Source organism: Leptodactylus fuscus, chromosome 4, assembly GCF_031893055.1.
Source record: "Leptodactylus fuscus isolate aLepFus1 chromosome 4, aLepFus1.hap2, whole genome shotgun sequence".
Taxonomy (NCBI): Eukaryota; Metazoa; Chordata; class Amphibia; order Anura; family Leptodactylidae; genus Leptodactylus; species Leptodactylus fuscus.
This window is the reverse complement of record NC_134268.1, coordinates 80,385,983-80,401,223: the sequence shown is the minus strand read 5'-3', so window position 1 is coordinate 80,401,223 and position 15,241 is coordinate 80,385,983. Positions and strand designations below refer to the sequence as shown.

Below are 15,241 nucleotides of genomic sequence, written 5' to 3'. Positions count from 1 at the left end.
GCTTTCCCAGGATCCTGAATGGAATACACTGTCAGTGTATTCCCGTATACCCGATATATACCCCGATACCCGTTCCAACGGTGTGCCCCCCCACCTTCACCCCAGAAATACCCTGCAAGTCCCCTAGCAATAGAATTGGTCCTATATACACCCACAATTTTTACTACTGGTATACAGTGCCATTGTCTGACTGGGAATTCAAAGAATATATTGGGAATACAAATACCCTCATTTCTTGCTACTGCCATATAGTGCCAGTTTCTGACTGGTAATTCAAAGAATATATTGGGGTTACGTGCACCCACAATTTTTACTACTGGTATACAGTGCCATTGTCTGACTGGGAATTCAAAGAGTATATTGGGAATACAAATACCCTCATTTCTTGCTACTGCCATATAGTGCCAGTTTCTGACTGGGAATTCAAAGAATATATTGGGGTTACGTGCACCCACAATTTTTACTACTGGTATACAGTGCCATTGTCTGACTGGGAATTCAAAGAATATATTGGGGTTATAAATACCCTCATTTCTTGCTACTGCCATATAGTGCCAGTTTCTGACTGGTAATTCAAAGAATATATTGGGGTTACGTGCACCCACAATTTTTACTACTGGTATACAGTGCCATTGTCTGACTGGGAATTCAAAGAATATATTGGGAATACAAATACCCTCATTTCTTGCTACTGCCATATAGTGCCAGTTTCTGACTGGGAATTCAAAGAATATATTGGGGTTACGTGCACCCACAATTTTTACTACTGGTATACAGTGCCATTGTCTGACTGGGAATTCAAAGAATATATTGGGGTTATAAATACCCTCATTTCTTGCTACTGCCATATAGTGCCAGTTTCTGACTGGTAATTCAAAGAATATATTGGGGTTACGTGCACCCACAATTTTTACTACTGGTATACAGTGCCATTGTCTGACTGGGAATTCAAAGAGTATATTGGGAATACAAATACCCTCATTTCTTGCTACTGCCATATAGTGCCAGTTTCTGACTGGGAATTCAAAGAATATATTGGGGTTACGTGCACCCACAATTTTTACTACTGGTATACAGTGCCATTGTCTGACTGGGAATTCAAAGAATATATTGGGGTTATAAATACCCTCATTTCTTGCTACTGCCATATAGTGCCAGTTTCTGACTGGTAATTCAAAGAATATATTGGGGTTACGTGCACCCACAATTTTTACTACTGGTATACAGTGCCATTGTCTGACTGGGAATTCAAAGAGTATATTGGGAATACAAATACCCTCATTTCTTGCTACTGCCATATAGTGCCAGTTTCTGACTGGTAATTCAAAGAATATATTGGGGTTACGTGCACCCACAATTTTTACTACTGGTATACAGTGCCATTGTCTGACTGGGAATTCAAAGAATATATTGGGGTTATAAATACCCTCATTTCTTGCTACTGCCATATAGTGCCAGTTTCTGACTGGTAATTCAAAGAATATATTGGGGTTACGTGCACCCACAATTTTTACTACTGGTATACAGTGCCATTGTCTGACTGGGAATTCAAAGAGTATATTGGGAATACAAATACCCTCATTTCTTGCTACTGCCATATAGTGCCAGTTTCTGACTGGGAATTCAAAGAATATATTGGGGTTACGTGCACCCACAATTTTTACTACTGGTATACAGTGCCATTGTCTGACTGGGAATTCAAAGAATATATTGGGGTTATAAATACCCTCATTTCTTGCTACTGCCATATAGTGCCAGTTTCTGACTGGTAATTCAAAGAATATATTGGGGTTACGTGCACCCACAATTTTTACTACTGGTATACAGTGCCATTGTCTGACTGGGAATTCAAAGAGTATATTGGGAATACAAATACCCTCATTTCTTGCTACTGCCATATAGTGCCAGTTTCTGACTGGTAATTCAAAGAATATATTGGGGTTACGTGCACCCACAATTTTTACTACTGGTATACAGTGCCATTGTCTGACTGGGAATTCAAAGAATATATTGGGGTTATAAATACCCTCATTTCTTGCTACTGCCATATAGTGCCAGTTTCTGACTGGTAATTCAAAGAATATATTGGGGTTACGTGCACCCACAATTTTTACTACTGGTATACAGTGCCATTGTCTGACTGGGAATTCAAAGAGTATATTGGGAATACAAATACCCTCATTTCTTGCTACTGCCATATAGTGCCAGTGTCTGACTGGGAATTCAAAGAATATATTGGGGTTACGTGCACCCACAATTTTTACTACTGGTATACAGTGCCATTGTCTGACTGGGAATTCAAAGAATATATTGGGGTTATAAATACCCTCATTTCTTGCTACTGCCATATAGTGCCAGTTTCTGACTGGTAATTCAAAGAATATATTGGGGTTACGTGCACCCACAATTTTTACTACTGGTATACAGTGCCATTGTCTGACTGGGAATTCAAAGAATATATTGGGAATACAAATACCCTCATTTCTTGCTACTGCCATATAGTGCCAGTTTCTGACTGGGAATTCAAAGAATATATTGGGGTTACGTGCACCCACAATTTTTACTACTGGTATACAGTGCCATTGTCTGACTGGGAATTCAAAGAATATATTGGGGTTATAAATACCCTCATTTCTTGCTACTGCCATATAGTGCCAGTTTCTGACTGGTAATTCAAAGAATATATTGGGGTTACGTGCACCCACAATTTTTACTACTGGTATACAGTGCCATTGTCTGACTGGGAATTCAAAGAGTATATTGGGAATACAAATACCCTCATTTCTTGCTACTGCCATATAGTGCCAGTTTCTGACTGGGAATTCAAAGAATATATTGGAGTTACGTGCACCCACAATTTTTACTACTGGTATACAGTGCCATTGTCTGACTGGGAATTCAAAGAATATATTGGGGTTATAAATACCCTCATTTCTTGCTACTGCCATATAGTGCCAGTTTCTGACTGGTAATTCAAAGAATATATTGGGGTTACGTGCACCCACAATTTTTACTACTGGTATACAGTGCCATTGTCTGACTGGGAATTCAAAGAGTATATTGGGAATACAAATACCCTCATTTCTTGCTACTGCCATATAGTGCCAGTTTCTGACTGGTAATTCAAAGAATATATTGGGGTTACGTGCACCCACAATTTTTACTACTGGTATACAGTGCCATTGTCTGACTGGGAATTCAAAGAATATATTGGGGTTATAAATACCCTCATTTCTTGCTACTGCCATATAGTGCCAGTTTCTGACTGGTAATTCAAAGAATATATTGGGGTTACGTGCACCCACAATTTTTACTACTGGTATACAGTGCCATTGTCTGACTGGGAATTCAAAGAGTATATTGGGAATACAAATACCCTCATTTCTTGCTACTGCCATATAGTGCCAGTGTCTGACTGGGAATTCAAAGAATATATTGGGGTTACGTGCACCCACAATTTTTACTACTGGTATACAGTGCCATTGTCTGACTGGGAATTCAAAGAGTATATTGGGAATACAAATACCCTCATTTCTTGCTACTGCCATATAGTGCCAGTGTCTGACTGGGAATTCAAAGAATATATTGGGGTTACGTGCACCCACAATTTTTACTACTGGTATACAGTGCCAATTTCTAACTAGGAATTCAAAATGCGCAAGGCTCCCGGAAAGGGACGTGGACGAGGCCGTGGGCGAGGTCGGGGGAATGGTTCTGGGGAGCAAGGTAGCAGTGAAGCCACAGGGCGTCCCGTGCCTACTCCTGTGGGGCAGCAAGCATTGCGCCACTCCACAGTGCCAGGGTTGCTTGCCACATTAACTAAACTGCAGGGTACAAACCTTAGTAGGCCCGAGAACCAGGAACAGGTCTTGCAATGGCTGTCAGAGAACGCTTACAGCACATTGTCCAGCAGCCAGTCAGACTCTGCCTCCTCTCCTCCTATTACCCAACAGTCTTGTCTTCCTTCCTCCCAAAATTCCGAAGCTTTACAGAACAATAACCCAAACTGTCCCTGCTCCCCAGAGCTGTTCTCCGCTCCTTTCATTGTCCCTCAACCTGCCTCTCCACGTCACGATTCCACGAACCTAACAGAGGAGCATCTGTGTCCAGATGCTCAAACACTAGAGTCTCCTCCATCTCCGTTCGATTTGGTGGTGGATGACCAGCAACCCACCCTCATCGACGATGATGTGACGCAGTTGCCGTCAGGGCATCCAGTTGACTGGCGCATTGTGCGGGAGGAGGAGATGAGACAGGAGTTGGAAGAGGAAGTGGTGGATGATGAGGACACTGACCCGACCTGGACAGGGGGGATGTCAAGCGGGGAAAGTAGTGTGGATGTTGAGGCAGGTGCAGCACCAAAAAGGGTAGCTAGAGGCAGAGGCAGAGGTCAGCAGCTTAGGCGAAGCCAGGCCACACCCGGAATCTCCCAAGATGTTCCAGTTCGTACCCAGCCCCGAAAAACTCCCACCTCGAGGGCACGTTTCTCGAAGGTGTGGAGTTTTTTCAAGGAATGCGCCGAGGACAGATATAGTGTTGTCTGCACAATTTGCCTCTCGAAATTGATTAGGGGCTCTGAGAAGAGCAACCTGTCCACCACTTCAATGCGCCGTCATTTGGAATCCAAGCACTGGAATCAGTGGCAGGCAGCAACGGCAGGACAAAGGCCGCCTGCCGTTCACGCCACTGCCACTGCCTCTGCCTCTGCCTCTGCCACTGCCACTGCTGACTGTGCTGGCGATGCACTCCAGAGGACGAGCCAGGACACCACTTCATCTGCCTCCGCCACTTTGTTGACTTCTACCTCATCCTCCCCTGGTCCTGTCTTATCTCCTTCTCCTGCACCATCAAAGGCACCATCAGGCGTTTCTTTACAACAACCCACCATCTCTCAGACATTGGAGCGGCGGCAGAAATACACTGCTAACCACCCACACGCGCAAGCCTTGAACGCCAACATCGCTAAACTGCTGGCCCAGGAGATGTTGGCGTTCCGGCTTGTTGAAACTCCCGCCTTCCTGGACCTGATGGCAACTGCGGCACCTCGCTATGCCGTCCCTAGCCGTCACTACTTCTCCCGGTGTGCCGTCCCCGCCTTGCACCAGCACGTGTCACTCAACATCAGACGGGCCCTTAGTTCCGCGCTTTGCACAAAGGTCCACTTGACCACCGACGCGTGGACAAGTGCATGCGGACAGGGACGCTACATTTCACTGACGGCACACTGGGTAAATGTAGTTGAGGCTGGGACTGCTTCCCAAACTGGCCCGGTGTACCTCGTCTCCCCGCCTAACATTCCTGGCAGGGACACGAGAAGAACACCCCCCTCCTCCTCCTCCTCTACCGCCTCCTCCTCCGCCTCCTCCTCCGCCACCGCCTCCTCCTCCGCTGTTAGATTGACCCCAGCTACGAGTTGGAAACGTTGCAGCACTGGCGTTGGTAGACGTCAGCAGGCTGTGCTGAAGCTGATCAGCTTGGGGGACAGACAGCACACTGCCTCCGAGGTGAGGGATGCCCTCCTCGATGAGACGGCAATATGGTTTGAGCCGCTGCACCTGGGCCCAGGCATGGTCGTTTGTGATAACGGCCGGAACCTGGTAGCAGCTCTGGAGCTTGCCGGACTCCAACATGTTCCATGCCTGGCCCACGTCTTCAACCTAGTGGTGCAACGTTTCCTAAAGAGCTACCCCAATGTTCCAGAGCTACTGGTGAAAGTGCGGCGCATGTGCGCCCACTTTCGCAAGTCGACAGTAGCCGCTGCTAGCTTAAAATCTCTCCAGCAACGCCTGCATGTGCCACAACACCGGCTTTTGTGCGACGTCCCCACACGCTGGAACTCAACGTTTCAGATGTTGAATAGAGTGGTTGAGCAGCAGAGACCTTTGATGGAATACCAGCTACAAAACCCTAGGGTGCCACAAAGTCAGCTGCCTCAGTTTCACATCCATGAGTGGCCATGGATGAGAGACCTTTGTGACATCCTACGGGTCTTTGAGGAGTCCACAAGGAGGGTGAGCTCTGAGGATGCGATGGTGAGCCTTACAATCCCGCTCTTGTGTGTTCTGAGAGAATCCCTGATTGACATCAGGGATAACTCAGATCACACAGAGGAGTTAGGGATAGCATCCGATCCGTCACAGCTGGAGAGTAGGTCCACACATCTGTCCGCTTCACTGCGTTTAATGGAGGAGGAGGAGGAGGAGGAGGAGGAGGAAGAAGAGTTGTCCGATGATGTGATGGTGATACAGGAGGCTTCCGGGCAACTTCGAATCGTCCCATTGTTGCAGCGCGGATGGGTAGACATGGAGGATGAGGAGGAAATGGAGATTGAACTTTCCGGTGGGGCCAGAGGAGTCATGCCAACTAACACTGTGGCAGACATGGCTGAGTTCATGTTGGGGTGCTTTACAACCGACAAGCGTATTGTCAAAATCATGGAGGACAACCAGTACTGGATCTTTGCTATCCTTGACCCCCGGTATAAAAACAACATCTCGTCTTTTATTCCGGTAGAGGGGAGGGCCAATCGCATCAATGCTTGCCACAGGCAATTGGTGCAGAATATGATGGAGATGTTTCCAGCATGTGACAGTGGCGGCAGGGAGGGCAGTTCCTCCAGTAGGCAACCAAGTTCTCACCGGTCCACACAAACGAGGGGCACACTGTCTAAGGTCTGGGACACCTTGATGGCACCCCCTCGCCAAAGTGCCGCCACGGAGGGTCCTAGTGTCACCAGGCGTGAGAAGTATAGGCGCATGTTGCGGGAATACCTTTCCGACCACAGCCCTGTCCTCTCCGACCCCTCTGCGCCCTACACGTATTGGGTGTCGAAGTTGGACCTGTGGCTTGAACTTGCCCTATATGCCTTGGAGGTGCTGTCCTGTCCTGCCGCCAGCGTCCTATCTGAGAGGGTGTTCAGTGCAGCCGGTGGCATCATCACTGACAAGCGCACCCGTCTGTCAGCTGAGAGTGCCGACCGGCTCACTTTGATAAAAATGAACCACCACTGGATAGAGCCTTCATTTTTGTGCCCACCTGTGTAAAGCACCCCAACATGAAACTCCATGTCTGTACTCAACCTCTCCAATTCCTCCGCATCCTCATACTCATCCACCATAAGCGTTGCACAATTCTGCTAATACTAGGCTCCCTCCAACATGATTTCCCCCAACTCTGCTGGTTAGAGGCTCCCTCCACCCTGATTTCCACCAACTCTGCTGGTTAGAGGCTCCCTCCACCCTGCTTTCCCACAACTCTGCTGGTTAGAGGCTCCTTCCACCATGAATTTGCCCAAACTGGGCTGTTTAGAGGCTCCCTCCACCATGAATTGGTCCAAACTGGGCTGGTTAGAGGCTCCCTCCACCATTAATTGGTCCAAACTGGGCTGGTTAGAGGCTCCCTCCACCATGAATTTGCCCAAACTGGGCTGTTTAGAGGCTCCCTCCACCATGAATTTGCCCAAACTGGGCTGTTTAGAGGCTCCCTCCACCATGAATTGGTCCAAACTGGGTTTTTTAGAGGCTCCCTCCACCATGAATTGGTCCAAACTGGGGTGGTTAGAGGCTCCCTCCACCATTAATTGGTCCAAACTGGGCTGGTTAGAGGCTCCCTCCACCATGAATTGGTCCAAACTGGGCTGGTTAGAGGCTCCCTCCACCATGAATTGGTCCAAACTGGGGTGGTTAGAGGCTCCCTCCACCATTAATTGGTCCAAACTGGGCTGGTTAGAGGCTCCCTCCACCATTAATTGGTCCAAACTGGGCTGGTTAGAGGCTCCCTCCACCATGAATTTGCCCAAACTGGGCTGTTTAGAGGCTCCCTCCACCATTAATTGGTCCAAACTGGGCTGGTTAGAGGCTCCCTCCACAATTAATTGGTCCAAACTGGGCTAATTAGAGGCTCCCTCCACCATGAATTGGTCCAAACTGGGTTTTTTAGAGGCTCCCTCCACCATGAATTTGCCCAAACTGGGCTGTTTAGAGGCTCCCTCCACCATGAATTGGTCCAAACTGGGCTGGTTAGAGGCTCCCTCCACCATGAATTTCCCAAAACTTGGCTGTTTAGAGGCTCCCTCCACCATTAATTGGTCCAAACTGGGCTGGTTAGAGGCTCCCTCCACCATGAATTGGTCCAAACTGGGGTTTTTAGAGGCTCCCTCCACCATGAATTGGTCCAAACTTGGCTGTTTAGAGGCTCCCTCCACCATGAATTGGTCCAAACTGGGGTGGTTAGAGGCTCCCTCCACCATTAATTGGTCCAAACTGGGCTGGTTAGAGGCTCCCTCCACCATTAATTGGTCCAAACTGGGCTGGTTAGAGGCTCCCTCCACCATGAATTTGCCCAAACTGGGCTGTTTAGAGGCTCCCTCCACCATGAATTTGCCCAAACTGGGCTGGTTAGAGGCTCCCTCCACCATGAATTGGTCCAAACGGGTTTTTAGAGGCTCCCTTCACCATGAATTGGTCCAAACTTGGCTGTTTAGAGGCTCCCTCCACCATGAATTGGTCCAAACTGGGGTGGTTAGAGGCTCCCTCCACCATTAATTGGTCCAAACTGGGCTGGTTAGAGGCTCCCTCCACCATGAATTTCCCAAAACTTGGCTGTTTAGAGGCTCCCTCCACCATTAATTGGTCCAAACTGGGCTGGTTAGAGGCTCCCTCCACCATGAATTGGTCCAAACTGGGCTGGTTAGAGGCTCCCTCCACCATTAATTGGTCCAAACTGGGCTGGTTAGAGGCTCCCTCCACCATGAATTTGCCCAAACTGGGCTGGTTAGAGGCTCCCTCCACCATGAATTGGTCCAAACTGGGTTTTTTAGAGGCTCCCTCCACCATGAATTTGCCCAAACTGGGCTGGTTAGAGGCTCCCTCCACCATGAATTGGTCCAAACTGGGCTGGTTAGAGGCTCCCTCCACCATGAATTTGCCCAAACTGGGCTGTTTAGAGGCTCCCTCCACCATTAATTGGTCCAAACTGGGCTGGTTAGAGGCTCCCTCCACCATGAATTTGCCCAAACTGGGCTGTTTAGAGGCTCCCTCCACCATGAATTGGTCCAAACTGGGTTTTTTAGAGGCTCCCTCCACCATGAATTGGTCCAAACTGGGCTGGTTAGAGGCTCCCTCCACCATGAATTTCCCAAAACTTGGCTGTTTAGAGGCTCCCTCCACCATTAATTGGTCCAAACTGGGCTGGTTAGAGGCTCCCTCCACCATGAATTGGTCCAAACTGGGGTTTTTAGAGGCTCCCTCCACCATGAATTGGTCCAAACTTGGCTGTTTAGAGGCTCCCTCCACCATGAATTGGTCCAAACTGGGGTGGTTAGAGGCTCCCTCCACCATTAATTGGTCCAAACTGGGCTGGTTAGAGGCTCCCTCCACCATTAATTGGTCCAAACTGGGCTGGTTAGAGGCTCCCTCCACCATGAATTTGCCCAAACTGGGCTGTTTAGAGGCTCCCTCCACCATGAATTTGCCCAAACTGGGCTGGTTAGAGGCTCCCTCCACCATGAATTGGTCCAAACGGGTTTTTAGAGGCTCCCTTCACCATGAATTGGTCCAAACTTGGCTGTTTAGAGGCTCCCTCCACCATGAATTGGTCCAAACTGGGGTGGTTAGAGGCTCCCTCCACCATTAATTGGTCCAAACTGGGCTGGTTAGAGGCTCCCTCCACCATGAATTGGTCCAAACTGGGGTTTTTAGAGGCTCCCTCCACCATGAATTGGTCCAAACTTGGCTGTTTAGAGGCTCCCTCCACCATTAATTGGTCCAAACTGGGCTGGTTAGAGGCTCCCTCCACCATGAATTGGTCCAAACTGGGTTTTTTAGAGGCTCCCTCCACCATGAATTTGCCCAAACTGGGCTGTTTAGAGGCTCCCTCCACCATGAATTGGTCCAAACTGGGTTTTTTAGAGGCTCCCTCCACCATGAATTGGTCCAAACTGGGCTGGTTAGAGGCTCCCTCCACCATGAATTGGTCCAAACTGGGGTGGTTAGAGGCTCCCTCCACCATTAATTGGTCCAAACTGGGCTGGTTAGAGGCTCCCTCCACCATTAATTGGTCCAAACTGGGCTGGTTAGAGGCTCCCTCCACCATGAATTTGCCCAAACTGGGCTGTTTAGAGGCTCCCTCCACCATTAATTGGTCCAAACTGGGCTGGTTAGAGGCTCCCTCCACAATTAATTGGTCCAAACTGGGCTAATTAGAGGCTCCCTCCACCATGAATTGGTCCAAACTGGGTTTTTTAGAGGCTCCCTCCACCATGAATTTGCCCAAACTGGGCTGTTTAGAGGCTCCCTCCACCATGAATTGGTCCAAACTGGGCTGGTTAGAGGCTCCCTCCACCATGAATTTCCCAAAACTTGGCTGTTTAGAGGCTCCCTCCACCATTAATTGGTCCAAACTGGGCTGGTTAGAGGCTCCCTCCACCATGAATTGGTCCAAACTGGGCTGGTTAGAGGCTCCCTCCACCATTAATTGGTCCAAACTGGGCTGGTTAGAGGCTCCCTCCACCATGAATTTGCCCAAACTGGGCTGGTTAGAGGCTCCCTCCACCATGAATTGGTCCAAACTGGGTTTTTTAGAGGCTCCCTCCACCATGAATTTGCCCAAACTGGGCTGGTTAGAGGCTCCCTCCACCATGAATTGGTCCAAACTGGGCTGGTTAGAGGCTCCCTCCACCATGAATTTGCCCAAACTGGGCTGTTTAGAGGCTCCCTCCACCATTAATTGGTCCAAACTGGGCTGGTTAGAGGCTCCCTCCACCATGAATTTGCCCAAACTGGGCTGTTTAGAGGCTCCCTCCACCATGAATTGGTCCAAACTGGGTTTTTTAGAGGCTCCCTCCACCATGAATTGGTCCAAACTGGGCTGGTTAGAGGCTCCCTCCACCATGAATTTCCCAAAACTTGGCTGTTTAGAGGCTCCCTCCACCATGAATTGGTCCAAACTGGGCTGGTTAGAGGCTCCCTCCACCATGAATTTCCCAAAACTTGGCTGTTTAGAGGCTCCCTCCACCATGAATTGGTCCAAACTGGGCTGGTTAGAGGCTCCCTCCACCATTAATTGGTCCAAACTGGGCTGGTTAGAGGCTCCCTCCACCATGAATTGGTCCAAACTGGGTTTTTTAGAGGCTCCCTCCACCATGAATTTGCCCAAACTGGGCTGTTTAGAGGCTCCCTCCACCATGAATTGGTTCAAACTGGGCTGGTTAGAGGCTCCCTCCACCATTAATTGGTCCAAACTGGGCTGGTTAGAGGCTCCCTCCACCATTAATTGGTCCAAACTGGGCTGGTTAGAGGCTCCCTCCACCATGAATTTGCCCAAACTGGGCTGGTTAGAGGCTCCCTCCACCATGAATTGGTCCAAACTGGGTTTTTTAGAGGCTCCCTCCACCATGAATTTGCCCAAACTGGGCTGGTTAGAGGCTCCCTCCACCATGAATTGGTCCAAACTGGGGTTTTTAGAGGCTCCCTCCACCATGAATTTGCCCAAACTGGGGTGTTTAGAGGCTCCCTCCACCATGAATTTGCCCAAACTCTGCTGGTTAGAGGCTCAATCCACCCTGATTTTCAAAACAAATGTTGGTGCCAACCTCAACTTACTACAAGGGCCAAATTCACTGCTGGTGACAAGCTCTCCTCACTGCAAGTGCCAAATACACATGTTTCAAGGTGTTTTCCTACTGTCAGAGAGGTGGTATTGAGTGTGTAAAGTGTGTAGTTGTTAGGCTGTGATGTTGGGGTAATAGAGGGTCTTTGGTGTGTTAGATGCCCCCAGACATGCTTCCCCTGCTGTCCCAGTGTCATTCCAGAGGTGTTGGCATCATTTCCTGGGGTGTCATAGTGGACTTGGTGACCCTCCAGACACGGATTTGGGTTTCCCCCTTAACGAGTATCTGTTCCCCATAGACTATAATGGGGTTCGAAACCCGTTCGAACACACGAACATTGAGCGGCTGTTCGAATCGAATTTCGAACCTCGAACATTTTAGTGTTCGCTCATCTCTAGTGTTTATCATTGGATCTTGATGTTTATAAATATATAGAATACATTATAAGTAAGGCCAAGCTGTTGGAGTGATGTCCTGCCTCTTCTAGAATGCCTCTAGATATATGTGTCATGAGTCTTTAGCAATATCACGTCACGAAGTACTATATTATCACAAAGTGATATACAGCTTATCCTATACGTGTATCCATGTGACCACCCACTGACTGTTTTGGAATGAAGCCTTTCAAAGATTTTTTATTATGTTGTGACTGTATTAATGCCATAATGCCTGTTTTAGACCTTGATAACTAAACCATTTCAGAATTTATCCGTTGTCACATCCCAAGCACTTGATTTTTTTTTATTTTTCAGTCAATGTAACTCTATGAAAGCATATATTTTTTAGGGACAAGCGATAGTTTGCAAGGGCCATAGTTTGGGATAGATATACCTCATTAATCAACTTTATTAACTCTTTCTAGGAAGAAATGGAGAAAAAATTCTGGCATCTTTTTTGGGATTTTTTTTTACATGGGTAAAATAACATTTGTGTTACTTGGGTCCTCACGGACCCATCTACAAAGACAAAAAAATTGATAGAAGCAAAATATACTGAAGTTAATTCATATATTACAATGATAAATAATGTTGAAAACACACAACAGTGCAAAATTGTACATAAGAGATAATATAAAATATAAGCCACAACAATGGAAAAAACCACTCAAAGGATGGATAGAGGGAACAACCATCATATCATAGTCTGTCTGTGGATAATATATGAAAACCTCATATATAGAGAGACTAATAATCAAACATGTATATAAATACTGTATAATATGGGTAAAACAGATGGAATCCACAAACTGATCCCACAATAAAGATCAGAAGAAATTCATGAATAAATACAATATAGATAGAAAATACTGACACAACGGACCTTGAAATACCCTATTTGTGTGTTATTTATTAATAATGACTAACATTTTGGGATGGAGTTTAATGTGGTGTTTTGATTCAACAGTGTCTCTTTATTTAAAAGCTTTTTCATTATTTTAACACAATTCTTTTGTCACTATTTATTTGCTATGGACTGCAGCATCTAAGGAGTTTAATGCCCAGGATAGGCACTTTGCCAATCCCGGGTGTTAGGAGAAGGTGCCTGACTGGGATTACATAGCTGGGTGCCTGCAACTATACTGTATGTGCAAGAAACCCTGCATTATTCTGCTGCAACTTATGTAGAATTTCAATTACGGTGGTTTAAGACCCCCATTATTGACTGACGTAGTCTCATGAGAAATTGGAGTCTCTAACCAAATTTAAACAGAAGACTGGTGAGAGTCCTAAGAGTTGGAACCCCACCAATCTGATATTGATGGCTGATCTTAGACATAAAATACGCCAAAAAAAAAAAAAGTTCTGTTACTTAAGCAGAGGTTACTGCATGCAGAATAATACATGTGAAAAATAAGATGCATTTATGAAATCCTCAAATCCTACTCAGAAAAAAATAGGATGGACTAGTGAGGTTCCTTCCATCAGTTGGAGAACCAAAACTAGGTGTGTTACAAGACCTTAACTGAAGGCTAGACATATATGGATTGAAGAATAAGAAGTACGGTAAAAACATTAATGCATATGCCACTAAATGGTTCACCTGTTATGAGGTTAAAAAATAAATGTTTTGGTGCTTGTAAAGGGTGACAACAGCAATCCATAAGAAGCTCTCCAAAAAACTTAAGGATACTGAAATCTATTCTAATGGGTTGTACTGCTAGGTGATAGGCTATGGATAGATTGCATAGAAGAGACCACTGACATACACGACTTGCTTTCCTCTGAGGAAAACATGTTTTAAATGTCTATGCTTGGAGTAACTCTTTGACCTTTTATTTAATACTTGACCCTAATTATAAACAGTCCAACATAGATAACTGGTTGCTATAAATCTATCTGTATAAATATCTACCAAATGGAATCCTCGAAAGTTTTTTACTAAACAAAATGATCTTGTTTTGATATTTCTATGAAACAAAACTTGTTAGGGGGCTTCACACATTCGCCCCATGCGTTCTGTGTAATTGTGTCGGGTCTCCTCCTAATCCCTGGAGAAACTGGACAGGGGACAATGAGTTTTAAAACCCATTAATTTGAATGGGCTTTAAAAGCAAACCGCCAGTGTCCATATGCAGCCTCCAGCGAGGAAATACATTTTTTGGTCAGACACAAAGTCGGACATGCAGGCCAAGAAAAAAAAAAACATGTTTCCCCGCAGAGAGGCTGCAGGCGGACATTGGTTTGCTTTTAAAACCCTTTCAAATTAATGGGTTTTAAAACTGACTGCCGGTAAGCCGTCTCCTGTCCAGTTTCTCTGGGGATTATGACGGAAACCCAGCGGATGGACTCAGAGCACACAGGGGTGTCAGTGTGAACACCACCTTACTTACAAATGTTTAAGTACATGCATTGGTAGATATAGGTAAAACATAGTGATATAAAACATCCTGATATAGTGGCAGGCCAAGCATACACCCTGCCACTTCATTCACGGTCACTGGGGCTGTTGAAACGTACACTGGCACTGTTTACATGCTTGGTCCTCTGCTGCTCATCTAACATACTTATAGTGATACCACTTATGAATATTACAGCAGTGACCCTTTCAGGTCTATGGGATCCTACTGCAGTAACCATAACCAGCTTCATCCACATATGATGTATGGTTAATCCTCCAAAATGTTTGAAACAAGCTCCCTGGCGATGTACTTAGAAACTGCGTGTAAGTGCACAAAGAAGAATTCGTACTATTTGGAAATAAAGTGCGGTCACGACGAATATGGAGTTGATTTACATTTCTCTTTTGTTAGTTTACAGAAATAAATTATTATTTAACACTTCTTACTTTGTAGCATTTTTCAGTGATGCTAGGTTCACACTAGTGTTTGGCACTCCGTTCTGAGCTTTCCGTCTTCTGCATGCAGAAGATGGAAAGCTGTCAGACCGGGTCCGGCCATGAGTGGCAGTGAGCATTTTATGCTCTCTGTCGCAAAACCGTTTTTTTTAAATCGGACACAGAGTACTGCATGTCCGACTCTGTGTCCGGTTTTTAAAAAAATGGTTTTGCGGCGGAGAGCATAAAACACTCACCGCCACTCACGGTCAGACATCTTTCAAACCCATTCAAATGAAGGGGACCAGGTGCAGATGTGAACGAGCCCTGAATTGTTCAGCACCCAGTATATCTACAATG

At 46.4% G+C, this 15,241-nt stretch overlaps 1 protein-coding gene across 2 annotated transcripts in view; it reads right to left on the bottom strand.

Annotated features, from left to right (window-relative positions):
- DOK6 (docking protein 6) overlaps window positions 1-15,241 on the bottom strand; it is a 366,775-nt gene that overhangs the window by 61,261 nt on the left and 290,273 nt on the right. The gene's annotated exons all lie outside the window — the stretch shown is intronic.